The following is a 22,531-nucleotide window of genomic DNA, read 5'->3' as shown; positions in this document are numbered from 1 at the left end:
ATATACAAATCTTGCTCTGTTTGTATCAAGTGACCCGGAATATTCTATAAAAACACACCACACACCATCGCATGTCCTCCACCAGCATGCAATGTTGACAAGCAACATGGACCATGATCTGTCCAGCAGTGTGAAACAGCAAAAACTGGGAGCCATCCGACCAGACAATGTTTTTCCAGTCCTCCTGTGTGCAGTGTTTGTGTTCTTAAGCCCCTATGACATGTGGTATGGGACTGGATTGGCTTGGCTATCTACATTTCTGTTTAGTTTATATACTGCCCCCCACCATTAATCTTGTGTTCTTTGTGTCAGTACCCATTGATAAAGTCATGAAGTGTTATTTTCTATTCATGGCGTCTATGTGGAGATACTTCTGTCACTCATGCAGAGTTCAAAGGTACTTGTAAGGCAAGTCATAAAGTGTAATTTCCTAATTTATGGTTTATGGGAATGCTCCTGCAAGTAGCACTAGTGACCAAAAAAGTTCTATGAAGCCAAGTAAATTTTATTCCATTGAAAGCTACGAGTGGTCCGACTGTTTACTGAGTACTCACGGCATTGATGGTGGTCCTATCAGTTATAGTCTCACTCATGTTATTTTCTGACTTATTGACATTAAAGAAAATATTTAAGGCTAAGACCCCATGTAGCAAAATGCAGGTAAAAAACACTACAGAAAAAAAAGCATTTTTAATTGAGGCTTTGCTTTGTTTTTCTCTGCGTTTTTTATTCCCCTATTTGGAAAAATGCTCACTCATGATTATGCTGGTAACAGTTTTTCCGCTGCTCAAGGCAACATTCTGACACACTGGATAGGAAAACACCTTTAATCCAAATTGGCAGTTTTCTACTTTTAAACATGCCGGGTAAAAGAAAATCTCATTTGTTGCAAAATTCTAAAACAACTAGAGCTATGAAGGTAGCCAGAAGTCACAGAGTTCTCCTCAAGCAGAGCTGAGGGGGATCATCAGCGGCAACAACACTCATTATATGGAGTCCCAGCGAGCTGCTGAGATGCCAGAAAAATCACAGGCACAGCGCAAAGAACAAGTTTAGCAGCAGGCCAGCTTGACAGCTGCCAAAACACTGGTGCATACGGTTTATCAATGCCAACAACACATTCATTAGATGGCGTCCAAGCGAGCTGCTGAGATGCTGGAACAATCACGGGTACAGTGCGAGGAACAAGTTCAGCAGCAGGACAGCTTGACATCTGCTGAAACACCGGAAGACACAAACCATCGACAACAGCAATTTGCTGAATATAGGCAGATCATCGACGCCAACAACACGCAGACGAAGTCGTGGGCAGAGGCTAGTGTAGCATAAGAGCAAGAAAAATCAGTAGATGATGAGATGATGTGAGGCATCATATAGTGAATTATTTATTCTTTTTTTAAATTTTTAGATTCTGGGTTTAGTGGTCCTTTAACACTAAATTACTGTAATTTAGTCATAATTATAAATATGGTGCTGTACATTTTAAGGGGTTTACATACATGATATGTTAAAGGATTTGTATATATCAGTTTTTTTAATAAGACTACTGAAGGTCCATAAATAAATAAAAATTCTCACGTCCTGCGGCCTCCATCTTCAATAGTGGCACTTCTTGTGTTCTGTATACAGGTCCTCAGGCAATCACAGGCATCAGCGGTGACCTTTTCATAAGCAGCACATGACCAATGACAGACTGTTCCTGCAGAGTACCTGGGGATCCTCTGGTGGGCTCAGGCTCACACAAATGAAAATGACTTATTCTGATCACACATGCAGAAGACATGAGTGGATTCAAAAATGCATGCAATAATGTGAGGAAAAACAGCATGTATAAAAGCAGCCTCCTCCTCCCCCTCTCCCTTCATAGACGTCTATGTAAAAAGTAACTCAGCCTAATAAGTGGAGAAAGAAACATATTTCTAGTATAATATATACGGTATAACAAAGTTTCTTATATTCAATCGCACTATCCATTTACAAAAGTTGTTTTAGAATTGGAGGTTCAATTTAATGGGGTTGTCCAGCACCAAATTGAATTTTCATACTGATGAGCTATCAAAGCTGAAGGATAGGGATATAGTGCTGCTGTTTTGTACCATATTTCCACTGCTATGTAATGTTTCTAGGCAAGAATAAATATGAATGTCATAAGCTTATGCTGTCTGTAGGAAGGACAGGTTAGGTACGTATAACCTTAGTTTAATGATCTATCCTGTCAGGCTCGGCTGCACCCGAAAAATGGTCTAGTCCAGGGGTAGGGAACGTACGGCTCTCCAGCTGTTGCAAAACTACAACTCCCAGCATGCATACATGCTCTGCTGTTCTTAGAACTCCCATGGAAGTGAATGGAGCATGATGGGAGTTGTAGTTTCACAGCAGCTGGAGAGCCGAAGGTTCCCTACCCCTGTTCTAGTCTATGCCAAACCTGGAGTATTTTTTAATCAAAATATTCTTTATTTTAGACATTTATTAAATTAATAAATCTATAGGAAGGATGTTTTTGACACACTCGACTCTTATGTGTGCAAGGCCAGGGTCCCACCTGATGTAAATGCAGTGGTAAAAACCGCAACATTTTCCAGTCCATGCAAGGTAGATCAAATTCTAGACAATGCCATCCACACACTGCAGAAAAATACGCCAGCGATTTCCCTATCAATATAATTAAAGCAGAAAGTGATAAACCATGATGTGCTTCCACCGTGTTTTTTCCCGCATTGCTTTGTCGCTGCGACCAGCTATATGGAGCCAGTTTTTCCCAATCTTTTCAGACTCAGTGCACCACTGCCAAATAATTTCTACTAAAAGACATCTATATAAGCAGGCCACCCCCTTATAGGGGACCTGTCAGGACAATTTGAGACCCTAAGTCACCCCATCTACAGGTCCTTATGGACCTGGTCGCATCCATCTTTACTAATGAAAGTGTATATGGTTGAGATGTGATTTGCAGGTTGCCATAACATTTACACATTTTTGCAACAATTGTGTCATTGCAACTTGTGAATAGCATTCAGTTACCATAATCGGGGCAAGTGTTGCATGTAGGCCTATGCTTTGCAGACTGTGGGGTGAATGTAATTACGTAACTGCGCCAGATTTGATCATAGATGGGTGTAAATGAAGCACATCCTTGGTGCGTGGCCCTTTCTTGCACTAAAGAAGTGCCACCTTTTTGGTTCTGCACCCGCTCGCAACACTAGGCTTCATAAATCCCCCCCTTATTTCCTGTGACAGATTTTCAGTTCCACCCTATACTGTGGACACTGTGTTTGAGAAGATGGAGGTTGTCTCAAAGAGCCTGTGTTTGCTTGAGGCCTAGAAGACATATCCTAGAGTATCCCAGTCAGATACACCCATAGAGGATCCACATCTATTCAGTGTGTAGTAACTTCCCCCATGTGATGCACCCCCAGACGCCGCCGCTAGGTGGCAGTGTTGCACGGTGCGCTTTGTTGCTGCAGAGCCGCACTCCTCCTATTGTCAGCAGGCAATCCTATTCTTTGCCTGTAGATAAGAGCCGCACACAGGCGAGCAGGGAGACGCTCCGCTTCTATTGTGGGGGTTGTAGTCCGAGCAGGTTTTGTTCAGAAGCAGACAACAGCCGAGCAGGACTACAGCTCCCACAATCCTGTGCGCGTTATCAGCTGCCCCTGCGCACAGGCACAGAGACTTTCCAATTGTATCCTATCACACCAAAGAAGGATGATGTCACCTGCGATCTGCAAGAGTCAGCGGCTGGGGAGGAAAGGGTTTATATAGATCCCGGTGCCTAATGCAAGATCCAGCATGGAGTATATCAGGTAAGCAATGGCAGCTGCCTCTCCTAGCAGTGTATGTGCTTGGGCTCAGGTCATGGGTGTGACAGCAGTGCTTGCTGGGATCTCGGCAGGCATGCTCAGATTTGGGGTGCTGGCAGTGGAGGGGTCAGGCTGGTGCTCATTGTGTATGGCCAGTGGGGTCTCTGCTGCCATGCTGTGGTCCAGGGCAGGGTGTATTGTTCTGGAAGCAATGGCTAGCTTTCTAGTATGTGGCTGCTGTGGTCTGTGGCGTTGTACAATCTCCTGCAAGGGCATATACTACTCCTGGGCACGTCCCACTCAGCATGTACAAGGCAGGGCAGTCATTCATGTGTACATGATATATCATTCATGTACCAGCTGCGCTGTCCTATCCGTCCTGGTCCGCTGCAGGGCCAAAAGAAAGGAAAAACTGACCGCAGCAGACCCCGGAAATGATGGACATGATGAAGCTCAAAGGACCCCCACTCTTTTTCATTTAAAATTAGATCTCTGGACAAAAAAGTCTGGCTAGGGATTTTTGGTCTGGCGATTTCTGATGCAGATGTGACTGTAGCCATAGCATGCGCCATTTTTGAAATAATATTGTGATTTTTGCATTACATTCTTACACCACTACAATTGCACACAAATACGGTACTCAGAGCCTGATATAATGAATATGCTGCCCCCTGTATACCTGTATAGGTCCATGTCCTCAGCTGTGCGCTCATCTGAGGTCCCTATGACAGACCCATACACACCCCTGCCAGTTCCATCTGTATATAGCATCTGTACTTAAAATGTCGGAATAGATTATTCATTATTCCAAAGGAAAGGGATAATTTTTTTTGTACCTTTATGACTGTGACAATATAAGAAAAAAAGTGGACAGTTTGGTTTATGACTCTTGTTCATGGTGGTTTATGGCTGCTAATGGGGGGGAAAAAAGTTCTCACTTTGTTTAAATTTACCCCCCCCCCAGCATCAATAGAAGTGTGTCAGACACCACTGATAGCCGCTTATCACATTGGTCGTGTTGAGATCTAAACCTGTCTGTTCCTTGTTTCGCTATCTTAACCCCAGATTATCAGTTAGACCCCGACAGCCATATAATGTGTTTGGCTATCTCTAGTGTTCTTTATACATAATGTTTTGCAATGTTTCTTGCATAATTGTAGTCTAGGGGGTTGTTCACATTGACCATTTTGGAGCTGTTTTTCAGAAGGATTTTTCCTCTAAATTTTGGTTGGAATCGGTCTCCCATTGATTTCAAAGGTAGGCATCAATGAACACTTCCTTTTTTTCCAGATGCCAAAAAAAAAATGAAGCGTTCATCTCGTTCTTTGATTCCACAGCGGATTCAGCTGCAGAACCCTGTGGTGTAAGGCTTATTATCCCCAATATTTCCGAGGCCAAGCACCAAGCAAATACGCAGTGGAAAGCCAAGGCTATGCTTTGGTTTTCCGCCAAAAAGGGCCGAAAATCTGAGGTGGAAGACTACATCAAATTCCTTTAAACTCCATTGTGTGAACTAGCCCTAAAGCTGCGTTCATACAAATGTAGGGTCTGTGAAAAACAAAACAGACAGCACATGGATGGCATCCATTGTTCTTTATTAATATTTTGTTTACTTGTATAGTGTTAACATATCCTGCAGTGCAGACACTGCCCGTCACTGTCCCATATAGGGCTCACAATCTATATTACCTATCAGTATGTCTTTGGAGTGTGAGAACCGGAGTACCCACAAACAGGTTTTCACTGACTCTTGAATGAGCAGGACTGCAAAACGGACTAAAGCAGAACCTGCTCCATATTTTGTTGCTCAGGATCAGGGCCTCCTGCATGGACCTATGAAAGTATATGTACATGGAGCCATAGAACTGAATGTGTCCATATACCATCAATAAGTATAAATACTAAATAGCAAATAAATATGGTAGTTTGTGTAGAGTTTAAGGTTAAATTGTAACATGACGTAAAAATTATACTGTGGAACCAACCTATAGATATACACCTAAATTTGCAGTGGAGTCTTCATATTTTATTTGTGTGTTTAGATTGTAAGCCTGTAGACTGGGTCCTCTTACCTACTTGAATCATGGTGGTCATCTAGTTATTCTTGTGTTTATTGTACTTTCTATGTTTGTAGTATGTATGTAAAGCTCTTCACAAGTGTTTAGAACCATGGAATTAACAGGACTATAATAATATTAATAATAGAATTTTTGTGTGGATTTAGCTGCAGTTTACAATCTCTGCATTGCAATGAATTGAATCTGCAGAGACATTTCCACAACATAGTACATGATCCAGTATGCCTAGAATCCCAATTTTCACTCTAACTGTATTGGGTATGTTTACACGCCCCTTGCTAGGGGCCTAAGAGTGTTGTTAAAACCACATAAAAATTTTGTACACAACTGGTATAATTGAAAACGATAGCTATTGCCCATTGTAGCCAGTTGGACCACTTAGTGAAGAGCAGCATGCTTTGAGGATGTGAAATTGTCAGAAACGGTTGCCCCTAAATATTGTGACTGCAGTGCAATATAAGTGGCCATACACATTAGTATCTCATGGTCAGCATGGTGATGGATCACTAGTGGATTGTTTGTGCAATGGTTGTTTAGCTAGCAGCCTACTTCTAATGTGTATGGCCACCTAAAGAATCCTTGCTGCAGCCATAAGCATATTGGTTGGTTGAATGATCGCTCAACCCATCACTGTCACGGTAGTGACCCGCTTTAGCCAGCAATTGGCTGACCGCCATTTGCTTTGTGTGGAGAGGAACCAGGAAGTAGAGACTGGCAGGGGACCCATAAATTCTTGGAATTGGAGCTCTGGGGATGGGTGAGATGACATCTTGTGTTTTTATTTTTATTTTATACTATATTCTTTAATCCAAAGAGTCTGAATTAAGTTTTTAGAAAAGTTTTACACAGATTAGGTTTTCTGATACATCCAGTGTTTTCTTATATTTTGCATGTGCTGTAAAGTAATATGTTGTGCATATTCATTGCAGGTTCTAACCATAAAAAATATTGCCTTCTAACCATAGATGTGAAGATTATTGCTCTAACTTGCTGGCGTAGTGTCGGGTATCTTGAGCTGAAGCCAAGTGCTCTGTACAGAATACTTGGATGTATTATCAATAGATAAGTGCATGTGGCCATTTGTCTGATCTCAGAAGTATAACTGAGAATATTCCACCACTTGGTATCCTGCCTTTTGCATGCTTTTCACGGGTACAGACAAGATAATCAGGTTTTCACAGAAGTGATAACTTCTCTTGTTGAAACCCTTCCCTAGCCCTGGGCTATGATCATTATCTCCTTGCAACAAACCTACTTTATACAGACAGTCTTGGAATTTTTGTTGACTGAACTCATAACATAAAAAACATCATATCTTGAGCCTGCTCTTATGTTTTCCTTGAGGGAAGCTATAGCTGCCATACAAATTTAAATAGCACTTGCCTGAGAGCTGTTTCTTCTGATCCACCCCCCAAACATGCATGCCTGGTTTGCCCAAGTAAGGGTATATTCCACATAGGGAAATAAGCTACTGCCAGACACCTTTGATGGTAGCTTATCTCTTTGAGAACAAAGGATTGGGCATGTTGAAATTCATCAACCTGACTCTGCCATCTGGTATCATGGGAGAGATGGACTTCTGGATAGGCTGACTGTCAACTAATACGTATGGCTAGCTTTAAATTGAACCTGTCACATGGAAAATGAAGTGTAACCTGTCACCAGCATGTTATAGAGCAGAGGCAACTGAGCAGTTTGATCTGTAGCATTAATGGAAAAATTCAGTATAACTTATATTTTAATTATTGCAGAGTCTATGCTGAGAAGTCGAGGAGGTCCTACGCGATGATTGACAGCTAGCTCTGTATGCACACTCCTACATGGAGGGCTGTCAGTGACAGAGTAGCACCTCTATGACTTCTCAGAATAGACACTGCAATGGTTTAAACTAGGGATGAGCGATTAATCCAAAATTAACCGAACATCAATTAGGATAACCGATTCGGTTATTACAATATTTACAAGGATCTACCTGTGGCTTCGTTTGGACCTACCTGTGGCTTCGTTTGGACCAAACACGTCCAATTTGGAACTGCTATTACACTCTGGGCTTTTCAGACCCCAGGGTATAATAAGTGGAGGCCCAGGGGAGGTGATCAAACATAGAAAAACCGTGTTACTCACCTCTCCTGAGCAATGTTTTAACACTCCGTTGTCTTCGGTCTATCTGGGTGACGTCAGGGCACCAGCTGAGGTTGGTGACATGGTATTGTGAACAAAAATAGGCTACAAATCAGCACAGTGAATTTGGTTTGTGACAACATGATGGGATATATGAAACAATTAGAGCACACTAGAATGTTCATGCACTGACTTTATTACTAATATTATTTCCCATTCTTTTCCCTAGGGGTTAGTTTATCTATACCCGTCCTCTTTATGTACTTTTTCATATATTTTTTTCAATAAGATGTAATATTTTTATACATGCTTCTAATGAGCACTGACTGTTTGATATGCGTCATATGGCATTGCGAAGTGTAACGACCCCATGTGACTGACTGATTGGACATCAGTCAAAGACCCAAAGACTGCAGAGGGTCAGAGGGCAGAGGGCCCAGGAGATGTGAGTAACACTATTTATGTTTAATCACCTCTCCTGGTCCTCCACTGATTATACTCAGGAGTCTGAAGAGCGCCTTGAGTACAATAACTGTTCTGGTTCGGTCAGGCGAACCTTGCCAGACAGTTTGCCCAACACTTACTCATACTGTAAAAGGGGTGTGACCTAAATAATCACCATTAATCGTAATCTAGGTAAAATCCCTATTAATCGTGATTCAGATTTATTGTCCATAATCGCCCTAATTTTAATAATTAAAACAAGTAGTATTGAATCTATGGTCCTAAAGCTATTTATCATCCTCCTTAGCTCTTCCTGCTCTACAATATGCTGGTAATTTTCTAGTTGACAGGTTCCCTTTAAGGACTTCTAAAGCTGTTAGTTTAGGTGATCAGATTTAAGGTCTGTCTGGGATTTATGGCATAATACAGGCACAGATTTCACCAACAGTTACACTTTTGTAAAACCGTCTTATAAGTGGGATCAAGGCTTTCCTTATTTGCACACATTAATATTTACCCATGATTATTGCATGTTGTGTTTTTTTTTTTTTATTCGGACATTGAAAGTTGTGTGGCTACTTTCTGTAGGTTTGAGGCCACTTTGTAATGGCAATGATGAGGGTCAAGGAAAATGTACCCAATGGTTTTGCAAATGTATTAAAGTAACTGGAATACTCCTTTAGTCAGACCTGGGTAAATCTTGGGCAGACCTTGACACTTCCAGAGTAGGTACACTAGCGCCCCTCTTCCCCAGTAGGCATCACACACGGTACATTGTAATGGTAGTCTTTGGGCTATAGTAATGTGCTGCAAAAATCATTGCTAGAATCAAATCCTTTCTAAATGGAGCGAAGTACAATGGCAAAAGACAAGGAACAATTGAGCCATGCCCTGATTGTCATTGCTGACAGAGGTTGAGTTTGCATTCTGACACAGCAGTGGGATTGTTGAAAGGCAGGGATCTGGCGGGCTGCCTATCAGTTTAGCAGAGTTTGAAGGGGGGTGAGGGTCTACTGTTGCCATGCTGACTCCCCTTGTCACTAGAGCGTTCCTATCAGCTAGCAGTTTCCATAGAGGTCAGGTGGTCCTAGAGGCAATTATAGGAAGGGTATTGGCGGGGTAAGTTCTCATTGAATGTTATGTCACCCGTCTCCCATGTGAGATGTAGACAGTTTGCAGAGAAGAGAGAGCCAGGTTGTGAAATAAGGATGTGCTGGACATTACCTGTTCTGCCACATGATCCCATAGTGTACCCTAGAAGACCTGTGTAGTCACATGGAAATGAATTCCTCAGGCACTTCTGCAATATAGAAATGTTATTGGGGGAAAGTATCTACCCTATTACTTTCTCCATCATAATACCACTTTTAGTAATGAAGACGCCAGCTGTACCCAACAGGTCACACCATATTCACACATTCTCTTTAGCTTCATATATACACAGTCCCCAAATGAATAATTACTGTGCATGTATTTGTCAGTTTTATATATAAAAGGTCTTATAGGGTATTCTGTATGGTGGCACTAGGAGTTCCATGCAGGATGCCCATGTGCCAGTGTGTGGTGTTCCGTCAGGTGCTGTATGTTCGAGATTCTTCTAGGAGAGAATACCTTTATCCTACAGAATCCCACAGAAACTCTGACATAAGAAACATATGGAGGTCCAGTAATGACCCACATACGTGTGCTAGTAATGTGCTTGCAACCTCCTGTTTGAACATCAATTTTTTTTAAAGCCTGAAAGAGGAGATGGCCTTCTGTTTTCCACAGACTGGCATATGGCTATGGACATGGGCATGAGACCAAACAGTAGGTTAAATATGTTATTTATGTTATGTATGTTACATACATAATATTGGTTTAATAATAATTAAACCAATATTATTAACATACATAACCTACTGTTTGGTTTCATGCCCATGTCCATAGTCATATGTCAGTCTGTGGAAAACAGAAGTCTGTCTCCTCTTCTATTCCCCCCCTATGAATCCATCCTAAATCTGCTTCCCGTTGTATTCCATTAGACGCAGAGCCCAAATCAGGATACTTTAAAGTTAAGTGTCATGTTTGATTATAACATGGATTCTGTAGCTGATCACCCAAAGAACTGATGGTGCCAGACTCTTGGCTATTCAGTGAGTGAAAGCCACAGCAAAAAAAGCCAAGGACCAAAAGTGGAGAGGAATTAGAGGCGGAAGTTCACCTTCAATTTCTCTTAACTTTCCGCCTTGTGAATGGGCTCGAAGCAAGAAATCTGTGTGACTTTATACATGAGTATATTGCACATGAAGCAAATTATAATCAGCTATTGCATCTGTATGCCAATATTGTATTATTATTGTTACAATTGCAATTCATATTTACATATTGATATTTTGTTGGACGTGCTGAGTACAGAAGTTTTTGCTGATTGTATTGTTAGTTCTATGGAGTTCTTGTATAACTTGTTGGCAACACATCTGTAAATAGCTACTTGCCAGAGATAAGCTAATTGAGGATTATTATATTACTAGACGCCTTATTATCAACTACTAGTACAGGGAGAACCTTTAGTGTAACTACAAGAAACCTGAAGATGTGTGCTAAGCCTTGTCATCACGAGCACTCTTAGCTTATTGGTGGCCGTACTGATAATATCTAGTCATGTGGCCCACAGCTATCTCTGCTGACCTAATAAATATATATATACCGAATATACTTGAGTATAAACCGAGTTTTTCAGCACAGTTTTTGTGCTGAAAAAGTGTGCCTCGGCTTATACTCAAGTCAATACGGTAATTGAAAATGTCATATGACTGGTCCAGCGCTGCTGATAGGTGAGTGGTGAGATAGCGCTGGTTCCAGGACCGCCCCAAGATGTTTCCAGAGTGTCTTCTCTGCCTTGGAAACATCTTAAGCTCTGGAGACAGCGCTGCCTCACCACCCACCTATCGGCAGCAGCGCTGCTCCAGCGGCCTCCCAGAGTCAGCAGCAGGCCTCCGCTCCAGTCCCGGCCCCCTCTCCCGGCTACATCATATGCTGGGTGACATGGTCACGTAAACTCAGGCTCGCACCCAGCGTGTGTCGATGACATCTTACTGCGTCTCTGTGCAGTGGGCGCCCTCACGCCCCCTACGCTGAGATGCAGTGTACTGCCGGGAGAAGATGAGGCAGCGGGAGCAACACGAGGTAGGTAAGGTACTTCGGTACCGAAACACGTAGCAATATTTTGACCTGAAACTCGTGTAACCTTTTTAACGGAATGGAATAAAAGTTAATTTTTATATATCGGACGTCTCTTGGATCCTTTTCCAGTATCGAGCAGAGCTTTTTACCTGAAGTTTCCTATTTACCAACCTCCCCAGGCCTGCTCACTGCCCACCCCTGCTTCACCTTATACTATAGGCTGCGGAGGCTGGCAGTCAGTAGGCTTGAGCCCAGGCCGTGATCCCACTGCCGCTATTATTATACTGTGGGGGTGTTATATTATGTTATATTTTATATAATATATATATATATATATATATATATATATATATATATATATATATATATATATATTAATGTGTGTGTGTGTATATAGACACTCGGTTTAACTGAGCATTGCTTGAGTACTACATGAAAGAAGATGCCAGACGCCCCTGGCACTGACTTATCTTCTCTGAACAAAAGGATTGTGCAGATAGTTCTTATCTCCCCCAGAATCTTCTATCAGGGGAGAGTTGGGGGATCCACATACACATGAGATCTTAAGTCTCTCCCATCTAAATCATTAAGTTCAGCCAGTCATTGTGTTAGGACTGTTTTAGGCCTGGTGCAAATATCAGCTATCCTAATGTCCACTAACATTTGCCATGGGGTGGAGGCCTGCATACATGTTGGCATGTTTGACTTTTCTAATGTGTATGGTCAGCTTTAGAGGCTTTAAGCAACTTTATATTAGAAAAAGGGAATGTTACCTGTGTATAACTGTTGGTTACGCAGCATTCTGTTTCCTATACTTTGGCTGGGAAAATGTGCTGTGTACAGATATACTCGGCATAGAGCAGAGATTGAGCAAACCAGAATACAATAAAAAAAAAAGTTGTGTATCACTTGGCGTAGTGTGTGGTTTTGGTATGTGAACTGTTTCTCTTCGAGCTTACATTATGTAAGATATACGGTGTTCATATTCATGCTTTATGCATAGGCACGATAGGATCCTCTATTATTAAAAACCGGTTATATCTGTAATTTAGGTGGTGAGTCATTGGTATACTTTACATTCTCCTAAAAAAGTGTGGAATTTTAGGGTTAAATCCTATAAATAGCTGCAGATTTACCATGACTCCGGTCTAGGCAGTAAGCCAGTTACTTGTCGGGACTTCCGTTCCAATCTGACCCACAATGTTCTGATCCAGTCACTGTTATCTCATCCTTGCCATATTGAAAATCTGTTCAAGAACTCTCCTTTCTTTTTTATGAGGGAAAATAAAGGGATCATTTTCCTACAATGGGAGTAACTCTTACTATTCCTTTCTATGAAGCGAATAGAAATGGATACCATTGCCAAAGACTCAGAGATCTTGACAGTTAATTTCTTGAAGTGTTAACATGTATTCCTACTTCAGTGCTTCTTGGTTGTTCATATCTGTAGCCTTCAATGTTACATTTAGATAGGTGTCATCTGAGTTCATCTTGCCTCCCCCTCCCCTCCTGCTGGAGACATTCCTGTCCTTAGATGAGCTGGGGAAGATTCTATGCATCTGACCATTTCTGAATAGTAGGAGATTGACGGCGGCAGAGTCTCTGTCCCCTTAGGTGTGTGTGTGCGTGTATGCAGTGCTAACGTGACCTGCTTATTAATGTCGCCCATGTCTCCTCTGGATGTTCTGACTGTCCTCGGTATAGGAATAAGCTTTCTGGTATAAGAAGTGTAATGCTTTACCACTGAGCACACATGCCTAGTGTACCAGATCAGAATGTCATTTTAAGGTCATGTGATGATGTGATATTTGATGGTCATTAGCCCTAAACCATTATCGCTGGGAGTAGTCTGAAGTTCCTGATTTCGGTCTTCAGCTTTTCATGATAGCCACTTCTAGAACATGGATTGTCTAAGACCTGTAAGGGTGCATGCACGCTACGTAACGCCGGGCGTGTATGAGAGCCGTACACGCCGGCGTTACAGCAGGGCTGCCGAACACTTCCCATTCACTTCAATGGGAGCGCTCGTAAACGCCGCTGTTACGAGCGCTCCCATTGAAGTGAATGGGAAGTGTTCGGCAGCCCTGCTGTAACGCCGGCGTGTACAGCTCTCATACACGCCCGGCGTTACGTAGTGTGCATGCACCCTAAGGGAGCATTCACACAGTGTTACGTGCCGCGAGATTTGGCACGTAGACGCCGCGTGACCCTTTGCGTGCCGCACACGCTCCCATTGAGTTCAATGGGAGCGGGGAGCGTATGCGCCGCGCTAGTTTGCGGCCGTGAATAAATGCACGGCCGCATTGATCTACTGGGATTTTCACGCACAACCATCTCTAGGGTTTACAGAGAATGGTCCGAAAAAGAAAAAACATCCAGTGAGCGGCAGTTCTGTGGGCGGAAATGCGTTGTTGATGCCAGAGGTCAGAGGAGAATGGCCAGACTGGTTCGAGCTGATAGAAAGGCAACAGTGACTCAAATAGCCACCCGTTACAACCAAGGTAGCCAGAAGAGCATTTCTGAACGCACAGTACATCGAACTTTGAGGCAGATGGGCTACAGCAGCAGAAGACCACACCGGGTGCCACTCCTTTCAGCTAAGAACAGGAAACTGAGGCTACAATTTGCACAAGCTCATCGAAATTGGACAATTGAAGATTGGAAAAACGTTGCCTGGTCTGATGAGTCTCGATTTCTGCTGCGACATTCGGATGGTAGGGTCAGAATTTGGCGTCAACAACATGAAAGCATGGATCCATCCTGCCTTGTATCAACAGTTCAGGCTGGTGGTGGTGGTGTCATGGTGTGGGGAATATTTTCTTGGCACTCTTTGGGCCCCTTGGTACCAATTGAGCATCGTTGCAACGCCAAAGCCTACCTGAGTATTGTTGCTGACCATGTCCATCCCTTTATGACCACAATGTACCCAACATCTGATGGCTACTTTCAGCAGGATAATGCGCCATGTCATAAAGCTGGAATCATCTCAGACTGGTTTCTTGAACATGACAATGAGTTCACTGTACTCCAATGGCCTCCACAGTCACCAGATCTCAATCCAATAGAGCATCTTTGGGATGTGGTGGAACGGGAGATTCGCATCATGGATGTGCACCCGACAAATCTGCGGCAACTGTGTGATGCCATCATGTCAATATGGACCAAAATCTCTGAGGAATGCTTCCAGCACCTTGTTGAATCTATGCCACGAAGAATTGAGGCAGTTCTGAAGGCAAAAGGGGGTCCAACCCGTTACTAGCATGGTGTACCTAATAAAGTGGCCGGTGAGTGTATGTATGGTTAAGAACTATAAGAGCACTGGAAATCTCCAAACATATTCAGCTGTGCTGGCCCCTGGTAAAAAAAAAAAAAAAAAAATCTGAATGTCTCTGGGTTATATCATGCAAGGTACTATGGTCTCCTAAATGAGTGGCCACCATAACAGCGTTCCATTGAATTTCAGGAGCGATATTCCCATCTGTTTTGCCACTAAGTGGTCACGATAGGCTGTTGCAGCCTGTCTGCAGTGGACCACAATATTGGAGCTTGTATCCCCTCTGTTGTGATGTTTGTGTATTCTGGCAGTGCTGTCTAAGGTGAGGCTGGATGTCACCCATGTGCGACCAGATACAAACTATCTGAAGGTGTTTCATTTACCACTATGGTAGATGTAGATTCCCTCGAAAACTGACTGGGTTAACTGTTCACAGCTTGAACACTTGTGGGTCTGTGACTTTACATAACTTCACATCATTCAGGGTCACTCTGTGCACACTGTGCGCTCTTTGTCTCCTGACCTTGGTATTGCACAAATATAAATTTTCTACTTTGTCAGTTGTCTTTGTAACATTTGGGTGCAGAATTGGCTTCTTGTGTGTCAGACGTTACTACTATACTGTCAGGGTTGCTGGCACTGACCGGCACTTTGGACTTCGCTTTTGTTTGGCTTATCTAAAGAATGCTTGAAGGTCAAGTGACTGTATTACACTAGAACATCGGGTTTATTCAGAGGACTAAATGTTTTCATCTGCCTAATATTACTCAACATGTTGCCTTTCCAATAGGACACTGTTAACACCAATATTAAAACATCCTGCTAAAGTCGCCAGTTGGTGCTTTTTGATGGTTGCGAAGCAGTCATCAACTTTTACCTTCTATGTATTGTGAAGGCTATGTTTGGCAGTTGAGGTTAAGATTGCTGGAACATATCTGTTTTATCAGATGACCAAAGCAGCAGTCTTTACTGGCGTCCAAAGCTTGCCAAATGCATATAAATGTAATGAACCTGGCGCATACAGTCGCGTGCATAGGAGCTAAAACTATATTCCTTAGCTTATAATTGTTTTATTTCTGTATATTCAGTAAAATTGGAACAAGCCAAAGAATCCAACATTTAGGCCCCGTTACCACGGAGTAACGCGCCGCTCATTTCAACACGTATACACGTGTCAGAGCGAGGCGCTTCAAAACAGATCCCATTGACTTCAATGGGTGCTGGCTTACGCGTGCTACACATTGAAATCAATGGGAGGCTTTATAACTAGAGATGAGCGAACACTGTTCGGATCAGCCGATCCGAACAGCACGCACCCATAGAAATGAACGGAAGCACCTGTGACGCTGACTTTGCCGGCGTCACAGGTGTTTCCATTCATTTCTATGGGTGCGTGCTGTTCGGATCGGCTGATCCAAACAGTGTTCGCTCATCTCTATAACCCATTGATTTCAATGTGTAGCCACATAAGACTGGCACCCATTGAAGTCAACGGGATCTGTTTTGAAGTACCTCGCTCTGACTCGTGTATACGTGTCGAAATAAACGGCGCGTTACTCCGTGGGAACGGGGCCTTACATGTATGTTTTAGAACTCCGCGTTGTAATTTTCCTCTAATTTTCCTGGAAATGTGTGAATGAACAGAGTGTTACCATTCCCCTTGTCAGAGGGGTGTGCCCCACACAGTCAATTTTCTATTTATTCCTACATTTTGAAGAGGCATAACAGAGAAACCGTGGGGAGATGTAATAAAATTATTCTCATGAATTGTTCATCTATAAAGACTGCAGACATTTCCTAAAATGGGCATGTCAGTAGAATATAAGTCTATTTTTACAACTGAAAAAGTGTGTGCTGAACATTTCATAGATTTAAGTGTCCCATTATGGACATCTCATCTCTGGTGGTCCGACCACTGAGCCCCCCAAGCTATCGGGAGAATGGGGGACAGTGAATAAAGTACCAGTTTGCTATGGGGCGTCTGGGACTGCAGTCTCCAGAAACAAGCACATTGGCGCTTCATTCAAACCATTTAGAATGCCGGGGGCACTCAGCAGAACCCCACGATGTGACACTTATCTCCTGTCCACAGAATAGGGGATAAGTGTCTGTAGTTGGACAACCCCTTATAGAAATCCTTCTACATGCACAGATGATTCCATCCATACCTTAGCCCCAATTTCTCATGAAACTTATTCAATACATTATAATAACGTGATAGCAAAGCCCTTGGCAGTCTGCAAACCACAAAAGAACCACTGGGTGTGACACAAGCAGTTGGTGACAGAGTATTGCAAAATCATGTTTTTTAAAAGGTGGTCATCTTGTGATGCGCATCTCAGGGTTTTCTGAGCCAAGAGGACAGTTAAGGAAGGACATATCATTACAATAGTTTTATTGCACCGTAAGAAGCAGTCGCAACTAGAGATATCTATTGTGGCTATTTTAGCTAAGATTTGAGTGACTTGTATACTAACATTTACCCAGGTGCAGAAATTGCGTTAACAATCAGTGGAGGGCGGGTAGTTCTATTCGCTGGTTAATAACCTACAAGGTTCACATTTGTCTCTGCAGGCATGACAAGAAGGGCTTTGGATATGTGAACAAACTCCTTATTTGCACTGTGAGCTGGTGCTGAAGTCTCATTTAGAATAGATAATGAAATTATTACCTTGTCAGTATAGCTTGGTCATGTCCGCTATGTGCAGCGCTGACAGCAGAGGTCAACTCTTGTTAACATTGGTGCATGAACAGCTTAGTATTATCCAAGTAGAAGATGGAATGAATACCCACAGCCACTCTAATACGGTATTCTGCAGAAAAAAATCTTAATGCGCTGTACAAATTCAGTATTTTAATGCCAATTAAATGGCACCGTAATGACATGGCTAGCATGGTACTGCCAGTGGCATCATTACATATATGGTGAAAGAAGAATCATGGCTCTTCTTTAGAGTATTTGGGCGCAAGTACATGGTTTTGCCTTGTATGCATATGCAGAAACCAATTGTGTTCTGCAATATGGTACCATATGTGTTCCCACTGTTCTGATATTGATGAGTAGTGTAGTTCATATTTTAGTCCCAGAAAAACCCATTTAGGTAAAAAAAAAAAAAGAAAAAAAGATGGCATTTGCTTCCTAGATCGATAGTATTGGCATGTTTCTAAGGTGTGAAGTTCTTTTCATGTTTCCTCCAAGTATGTCAAGGCTGAGTATGTACTGATAAACAGCTGGCCGTGTTTGTGTTAACCCAGCAGAAAGTTAATATTCCAAAGGGCACATTGCATGCATTTTAGTCGCTCCTTAGTCTCTTTCCTTAGGGAGTGACATATTGTAGAGTATGGCCAGGAATGTGCAGATTTCTGGATGTTTCGAAGATGTATCCTAAAGCTGAACCTAACACTTCATGCCTAGCACTATGAAGATGTAATCTGACTTCAATAAAAGTTACGTTTTAAAATTTCTACCTGCATGTGGCACATTGCTGGGAATCCCTTTATGTGCATGTTCTCATAATGGTCATATGAATAAACCCTAATTCTGTATTCACATGACGGTGAATAATGGCCATGAAAAACAGACGTCACACAGCAGCGTTAAATTTAATGTGTGTGAATGGGAGCTATTCACGTGACTGTTATTTTGACCGTCAAACTATAGGTCATGTCCTATTTTTCTTCATTTTCATGGACTCCTCTATAAACTCAAATGGGATACATGAAAACGGCCGTCCTGTGGGTACAAGACATTCATGAACAACAAACTATTTCACAGATTTTTTGCACCTCGATCTTACACTTTTGTCCGCAAATGTTAATACACTTTCTACTCTCCCCCTTACTGATGTAGAATTATGACCGTTTTTTCAACTTTATAAAGTTTCATATAATAAATCTGCCCACTTTCCTACTCAAATTTTAAAATGTCTTATATTTGCAGTTGCAGAAATTCTGCTCTTTAATGGATTCTATCATTAAAAAACACGTTTAAACTAAATATGTAGGAATAGCCTTTATAAAGGTTTTTCATCTTTTACCGTTATCATGAAGGTCCGTGCTGCTGTTTTATTTTTTTTTATTTTTCTTCATTGTGCTCAGAAAGCACTGGGGGTGTTCCCCCTGTGGTCTGAGCACAGCATTTTCATCCATTCCAGCGGCTCCTTTCTTCTGCTTCCTTGGTCATTCTCCTCCTCTTCACTCTTCTTACAGGAGACCACCACAAAATGTCTTACGGAACAGCCGACTCCATATGTCCGTCAGCCATTGTGTGGTGGTCTTGTGTAAGATGGAACCGAAGAAAGGCGATGCTGGCGTGGATGACAATGCTGTGCTCAGAGAACAGGAGGAATGCGCCCTTTGCTTTCTGAGCACAATGAAGAAAAATTGAAAAACGGTGGTGCGGACCTACAAGATAAAGGTAAGAGATAAATGGCTTTATAAAGGCTATTCGTACATGCTTTTTAGTTTAAAACGTGTTTTTTTTTAATGATGGAATCCCTTTAATGCTTAGCGCAGAATGATACACCTTCTTTCTCCTTTGCTGGCACTTGATGCGATGTCTTGTGCATGCAAGTATTCCAAGACACACCAAGAACCCTACTGTGCATGTAATTCTCAGAAGAAGCTACTGGCATTAAATATGTTAAATAGTTTTCTGTTTGTCCTTTAAACTCACAACTTTTATACTTTTTACCCTGTTTCTTGACTGGATTCTAAAATGCCTGTAGACTAAAATGTGTATTTTGAGGGAAAAATGTTTGTACAGCCTCCACCCTGCTGCACCTTTTCAGGTTTTCTTGTGACTAAATAAAGTGTAGAAAGTTTTTGTTGGTTTTTCTGACCGTGGCATTTGGCGGGAAGACACGTAGTTACTGTAGGTCTAACTAGACGCTGTAGCACAGATCCAGGGTATTTAAGTTCATCATCTCATGTGTACTTGTGTACATTATATTCATACGGTGATACATACTTACACACACTAATATGTATAATATATATATATATATATATATATATATATATATATATATATATATGTATGTATAATATATATATTCTCCTATATTAATGAAAGTTTGTGAGTTTGGATGTTTGTATGTTTGTTCCTCAATCACGCAAAACCCACTCGACCGATTTGGCTGAAAGTTTCCACAAACATAGTTAATACACCCGATTGCGCAATAGGCTACTTTTCGTTGTGCCAGGACTCCCACAAAACCCAAACTCACACCACCATCTCTGCAGTCTCACACACTTTGGACCATAGCAAGCCACAAAATTCATATTGCCCTCTTCAGCCTAGCCCCTAACCCCACACAATCTCATATACATATACTTTACCACTTTGCCCTTCACCTTAACGATACTCCAGGAGGCTCTCTTTAATGCTCCGGAGCAGCCATGTTTGCCGACCCCCACCGCTCTGACAATCCGCGACACCGCCCACCCATGTCAATACCCCTAGGAGGTCTAATAAATGCAAAAAAAAAAAGTAAAAAAATATATAAAAACAAACAAAAATTCAAATCACCCCCCTTTCCCTAGAACACATATATAAGTAGTTAAAAACTGTGAAACACATACATGTTGGGTATCCCCACGTCCGAAATCGCCCGCTCTACAAAGCTGTCCAAATATTTTTCCTGTTCGGTAAACGCTGTAGCGGGAAAAATGGTCAAAAGTGCCAAACCGCCGTTTTTTCACTGTTTTGATTCTAATAAAAATTTGAATAAAAAGTGATCAAAGCAATAACATTTCCCGAAAATGGTAGAACTACAAAGTACACCCGGTCCCGCAAAAAAAGACACCCTATACATCCCCGTACACGCACGTATAAAAAAGTTACGGCTGTCAGAATATGGCGACTTTTCCCCAAAATTTTTTTTAACACAGTTTTGCCTTTTTTTAAGTGGTCAAAATGTAAATAAAACCATATAAATTTGGTATCCCCAGCATCGTAACAAAACACAGAATACAGGGGACATGTCATTTTGGTTGCACAGTGAACGCCGTAAAACCAAAGCCCGTAAGAAAGTCGCAGAACTGCATTTTTTTTCTTCAAATCCACCCCATTCTGAATTTTTTCCCTGCTTCCCAGTACATTATATAGAATAAATAATGGTGGTATCATGAAGAAAAATTTGTCCCAGGAAAAATTAAGACCTCATATGACTCTGGGAGCGGAGAAATAAAAAAGTTATGGGGTTTAGAAGGAGAGGAGTCAAAAACGAAAATCAAAAAATGCCATTGGCAGGAATGGGTTAACTTCAAATACTTCTGTCCCAAAGTCACTATGTAAAGTTTCTCACAACACCATATAGCAGCTCAAATACAAATTAACTTCAACACAAAAGTCTCACGTACTCTCTGAATTACAGAAACAACAACATACAAAGTTACATTTCATATCCCATACCTTATACACAGTACGAAAACCTTACCCGCGCCTGTATATACCCACTTCTACAATCACTGCAGACGAAGTCGCGGGTACCAGCTAGTATATATACACTCACCGGCCACTTTATTAGGTACACCATGCTAGTAACGGGTTGGACCCCCTTTTGCCTTCAGAACTGCCTCAATTCTTCGTGGCATAGATACAACAAGGTGCTGGAAGCATTCCTCAGAGATTTTGGTCCATATTGACATGATGGCATCACACAGTTGCTGCAGATTTGTCGGCTGCACATCCATGATGCGAATCTCCTGTTCCACCACATCCCAAAGATGCTCTATTGGATTGAGATCTGGTGACTGTGGAGGCCATTGGAGTACAGTGAACTCATTGTCATGTTCAAGAAACCAGTCTGAGATGATTCCAACTTTATGACATGGCGCATTATCCTGCTGAAAGTAGCCATCAGATGTTGGGTACATTGTGGTCATAAAGGGATGGACATGGTCAGCAACAATACTCAGGTAGGCTTTGGCGTTGCAACGATGCTCAATTGGTACCAAGGGGCCCAAAGAGTGCCAAGAAAATATTCCCCACATCATGACACCACCACCACCAGCCTGAACCGTTGAAAGCATGGATCCATCCTGCCTTGTATCATGTTGTTGACGCCAAATTCTGACCCTACCATCCGAATGTTGCAGCAGAAATCGAGACTCATCAGACCAGGCAACATTTTTCCAATCTTCAATTGTCCAATTTTGATGAGCTTGTGCAAATTGTAGCCTCAGTTTCCTGTTCTTAGCTGAAAAGAGTGGCACCCGGTGTGGTCTTCTGCTGCTGTAGCCCATCTGCCTCAAAGTTCGACGTACTGTGCGTTCAGAGATGCTATTCTGGCTACCTTGGTTGTAACGGGTGGCTATTTGAGTCACTGTTGCCTTTCTATCAGCTCGAACCAGTCTGGCCATTCTCCTCTGGCATCAACAACGCATTTCCGCCCACAGAACTGCCGCTCACTGGATGTTTTTTCTTTTTCGGACCATTCTCTGTAAACCCTAGAGATGGTTGTGCGTGAAAATCCCAGTAGATCAGCAGTTTCTGAAATACTCAGACCAGCCCTTCTGGCACCAACAACCATGCCACGTTCAAAGGCACTCAAATCACCTTTCTTCCCCATACTGATGCTCGGTTTGAACTGCAGGAGATTGTCTTGACCATGTCTACATGCCTAAATGCACTGAGTTGCCGCCAT

General features: G+C 42.2%; 1 protein-coding gene across 4 annotated transcripts in view; it reads left to right on the top strand.

Annotated features, from left to right (window-relative positions):
• The first annotated feature begins 3,552 nt into the window (after positions 1 to 3,552).
• Positions 3,553 to 22,531, top strand: part of DAAM1 (dishevelled associated activator of morphogenesis 1) — a 149,890-nt gene continuing 130,911 nt past the window's right edge. For all 4 annotated transcript variants that reach the window (XM_075282742.1, XM_075282740.1, XM_075282743.1 and 1 more), the window contains exon 1: positions 3,553 to 3,803. The gene's annotated coding sequence lies outside the window, so the exon portion shown is untranslated. The remainder of the gene's footprint in view (positions 3,804 to 22,531) is intronic.

Source organism: Leptodactylus fuscus, chromosome 7, assembly GCF_031893055.1.
Source record: "Leptodactylus fuscus isolate aLepFus1 chromosome 7, aLepFus1.hap2, whole genome shotgun sequence".
NCBI classification, from domain to species: Eukaryota; Metazoa; Chordata; class Amphibia; order Anura; family Leptodactylidae; genus Leptodactylus; species Leptodactylus fuscus.
The sequence above is the reverse complement of the archived record's forward strand: the minus strand, read 5'-3'. Positions and strand labels throughout refer to the sequence as shown.